The sequence below is a fragment of the Etheostoma spectabile genome, unplaced genomic scaffold, assembly GCF_008692095.1.
Source record: "Etheostoma spectabile isolate EspeVRDwgs_2016 unplaced genomic scaffold, UIUC_Espe_1.0 scaffold00018509, whole genome shotgun sequence".
Taxonomy (NCBI): Eukaryota; Metazoa; Chordata; class Actinopteri; order Perciformes; family Percidae; genus Etheostoma; species Etheostoma spectabile.
The window spans coordinates 87,335-91,812 of NW_022604299.1; the positions used below are offsets into that span (position 1 = coordinate 87,335).

The 4,478-nt window shown below is 42.5% G+C and overlaps 1 non-coding gene across 1 annotated transcript; it reads left to right on the forward strand.

Moving 5' to 3' along the window:
* Positions 1-597: 597 nt before the first annotated feature.
* On the forward strand, positions 598-713 carry LOC116680926 (U5 spliceosomal RNA). Its single transcript, XR_004329922.1, has one exon. It is a non-coding gene; the product is annotated as a U5 spliceosomal RNA (small nuclear RNA).
* Positions 714-4,478: the final 3,765 nt, after the last annotated feature.

Here is a 4,478-nt window from a genome sequence, read left to right on the forward strand (position 1 = left end):
AAGTGCTTTATCCGTACCGGATACTCGTTTCAGCCGGATACTCGGATCACCCCTAGTGTATATGCAGTAATATAAAAGAAAGTTGATGTCATAATGAATTGTGATGATGACATAATGAATAGTGATGATGACATAATGAATGGTGATGATGAATCAAAAAGAAAGTTGATGTGTATATGCACAAATCTAAACCCCACGCATCGACCCGGTATTGCAGCGTCACCGGGAACGGTGCACCCATCTTCTGTCTTCTGGAAAAACAATTAACGATGCACGTGAAGCTGCCCGTTGCCCAAACTGTCAACGGACCTGAAGAGACATGGCTGGCAGATTTTACCGCCAGAAATTGTCCTAAAAACTGAATGATCTGTGAAACCTCGTTGGGTTCCTGGTATCAAAACGTTGTTATAATACTTGACAAGATAAAGCCATACAAAAGTGTAGCAAGATTTGCACTTTTGATTGGCAGAAAAACAGCAAGGACAAAATATTGGTGAGGCCTTGGATTTGGAAAAGCGGCACACCAAGTGAGAATTACCGCGAGGGTTGGGACTGGGAAGACTGGCGTTTTCGGCTGCTCTCGAGAGTGGGCTGTACTTACTCTGGTTTCTCTTCATAACGCACAAGTCTTTCGCCTTTTACTAAAGACTTCCGTGGAGAGGAACGCCTATGAGTTGAAATTATTTTTGGTGGGCTTTGCTGTTTGGCCAAGCCTTTTGTACTTGTGAAAAACAAATATGCTCTCCAAAAGGAAACTCAGATTCTTAAACGTAGCCAAAATGTGACAGCATGGGAATATTGCACGTTGGCAGGAGCTTGACCAATTGGGAAAACCACAATTGCCGTCTTTAACTAAAACTTTTTGTGCTTCCCCGTGAAGCGCTTGGACGGGGGTGCTAAGCAGCAGCTGTTATGTCCATTTAAAATTACTGGACCGTGACAACTGAGAACCGTCCGGGGAGGTCGCATCTGACAGCATAGAGGTGGTGGTCATCGCTTCTCGGCCTTTTGGCTAAGACTGCGATCGCCTCTTATTTCTTTGAGAATTTTTTTTGCCTGTTTGTGGCATAGTTTTTCACCAGGTTTTTGGAGGTTAATCAAACCATTTCTTGTGAGTAAATTTCAACTTGTTTGTAGTTGAGATACTTTCACTTGGAATTCATTGGTCTAGAGGACTGCTTACTACTCTGCCGGATAACAACATCGACCAGACCAAACAAGAAAGGTAAGTGTGTTTTAGTTTTAGTATTTATTAAGGTTTCATTTTGCTATTTTAGATCAGTGTTTTATCTTATTTTTAGCTTCCTTGTTGCTTTTTTAGACGGTTTTAGGGGTTTTAGCTTCTTTTATCCCTTTTATTTTGTGTTGCCTCCGCCATGTCGGCCAACCATGACGGCATGCGGAGGCACCACAGTGTCCGTTTTACTTTTAAAGAAAATGAACCACTTGTGATATCAAGGCTAGACTTCTCCAGGAGGCTAGTCCAGAAAACCTTGAAATTCGCCCCAGAAGATGTAAACTGTATCTTGACTTTACCTTTTAATAAAGGTTTTGATATAAGCTTTTGTTCCGCTGCCTTGTTGAGAGAATTCTGGATTCGTTTTGAAAATGCAAAACCCCAGTTTTCTGCATTTAATGTTGAGAAACTGACTGACAATGCAGCTAAAACTGTAATTGTCAGAATGTTCAATGAAACTGTGAATGCAGATGACATTTGTTTATGGCTGAGCAGATTTTGCACTGTGAAAGGCCAGGCTACCAAGGTGAGAGATGAGGATGGCATTTGGAATTGCGCTTGGAGGGTCCCCATCCAACAATGGCAGGACCCCCAAGGCTTCCAAGGCCTGAAACATCTGCCATCCATGATAGTTCTGGGAAACAACAGGGGCTACATCCACTACCAGGGCCAGCCCAAACTCTGCCGCAAGTGTGGTGAGAATGGGCACCTGGCAGAAGCGTGCCAGCAGATTATTTGTGGCAAATGTAGAGAAATTGGGCATACCTTCATGGAATGCACCAATGGCAGGAAGTGCAATCTTTGTGGAGAAACAAACCACCTCTTCAGAGATTGCCCAAAGTCATTTGCTAACAAATTAAAGACGGCAGCAAAAAGAACAGAAAATGAACAAAATGGCGGACAAGGTGAATTGTTTGGAGAGCTGTTTGGGCTGGAAAATTCAAATCTCCCGCCAAATCCTGTGATTGGAGGAGAAGGATCAGGGGAGGCGGGAGAAGGGGAGGGGCCTGCAATTGCCCCACCAGTGGTGAACAGGGAGGAAGTGGTGGCAATGCAGGCAGAAGGCGGAGCTAGCCCAGTGGCTGGCTCAGAACAGGAAACTGACCAGTCACAGGGTGATAGTGAGGATGTCCCCCTCCCCAATGCCCAGCCAGGCAAGAGGCCAATTTCAGAATTGTCTTCCGAGTCTCTTGGAGTCTCGGAAAAGAGGGGAAGAGCTGGGACCGACTCAGACAGTTCATCTGTGGAGGGGCCCAGAGTCTTCCCCTCCGATTCACCCAATGAAGTCTCATTCCTAAGCATAGCTCTGCAATCAACCCCTAAGGTCTCTAAGCTCAACGCAACCCTGCGTCAGAGGCCAACTCCCAGAGTCCGAAAGGGAAATGGAGTTCAACCCCGTCCTCTCTCACCTGTGAGAATGAAGGAAGAGCTCCATTCACAAGAAATTCAATAATTGTTGTTTTAAATATTTGAAGTCCCTCCCTTTCTGTCTTTAAGATGTCATACTTGTTATTCTTAACCATACTCATGGCACTCACCTTCTCAACTATCAATGTGAGAAGCGTCAAGTCGAGAGTTAGAGCCCAGACGGTTTTATCCTTTCTTAACTCTTTTAAGTCAGATGTGTTTTTATTACAGGAATGTGGCCTTCCATTTTTAAAGCACTACAGGGAATGGGAGGAGTTATGGCCACAAACGTCACTATGGAGCGGGTCAAATGAAAACAAGAGTGATGGAGCATCCAGTGCTTTGTTGGTGGTCCGTCTAATTCCTGATAATGTTCTTTGTTGCTGGCCGCAGCATCTCAGTCCCTAAAGGGCTATAGGAATGACTTAGAAAACATTAAACATTTCTTTATGGAGGAAATCCTGGACTTTAGAGGTCAGTAAAACTACCCCAACAAGTAGCACTTACTGCATAAACAACTCAAGTCAGTGCTTATTGTTTGGGTAGTTCTGGTGCCAGATGAATGCATTTTACTAGTGTTGGGAAGAATTGTGAATTAGCCTGTCTCTGCATTTGTTCAGAGATATGTCTGATGATGAACTCACAACCAAGACAACCCCAAAGAGTAGCACTTATGAACACAATAATCATCAGTGTCTCCATTTGAGATGATCTGAATGTGATCACAATGACATCTATCTTCAGTTAGTATTTAGCATTGCCATGTTCAACTGCCCCAACAAGTAGCACTTACTGAATTCAACAGTCAAGTCAATGCTAAAGTTAGCGTAATAAGAATGACTTACCAAAACAATCATTTACCCAGAGACACAATCTAGAATGAATTATAACAGATTTTAGTTTTGTCCAACTAGTAATACAACGTAAAATAGCTGTTACTGTTAAGTCTTTAGATAAAATAGTGGGAATCAGTTGTCAGAAAAACAACCCCATAGATTAGCACTAACTAAAATCAATCCAATGCCAATGCTTGAGTTAGACCAACGTCAAAGTCTTACAGTAAGCAACCTTCTTTGCTCATGATCTTCTCCAAAGTCCCGATGTTTCTTCTGGCATCTTCTGTGTTGTGGAAGTGGTTCCTTACACAGATGTGCCATCTTAAATACTAAATGCAGCCATTTCCACAAGGGGTGATCCGAGTATCCGGCTGAAACGAGTATCTGGTACGGATAAAGCACTTTTGCCGAGTACAAGTATTATCCGAGTAATATGAGTCAATATCCGTGCTCGGATTGAATAAAGCTCCTCAACTGGCCGCGCAGCGTTCTGTGATAATCACAGCACCCCACGTCTGAACGTGGGGTTCAGACGTGCTGCTTGGTTTAAATGTGACTCCCGTTGCGTCTCTGCCATCGGAGATTTTTTTTTTTTTTTACTGTCAGCTGCCCCCCGCCCTCTCTCTCTGTGTGTGTCTCTCTCTTACTCACACACACACACATACACACACACACACATACCTTGTGTGGAAATAAAAGAAATAAAAAAAATAAAAAAGAACCAAAAACCAAAAAAATCACACTGATCATACAAAAATAAAAAGTTAAAAAAAGAAAGTTATATTGAGTATGAAAACTCTTGTTCATTACATTTTACTTCATAATTGCAACCGCATGTGTTGTATTCATTGTTGCAAAACGTTCTGTATATAGTTTGTTTGTTACCATGACAACACCTTTGATCTGAAGCTTGATGCTGTCACGTAAATAGTTTTCTAATCAGCAATAACTATAAACATTTTTGATCAACTCATATCAATTGCAGGCTTAAATAACAT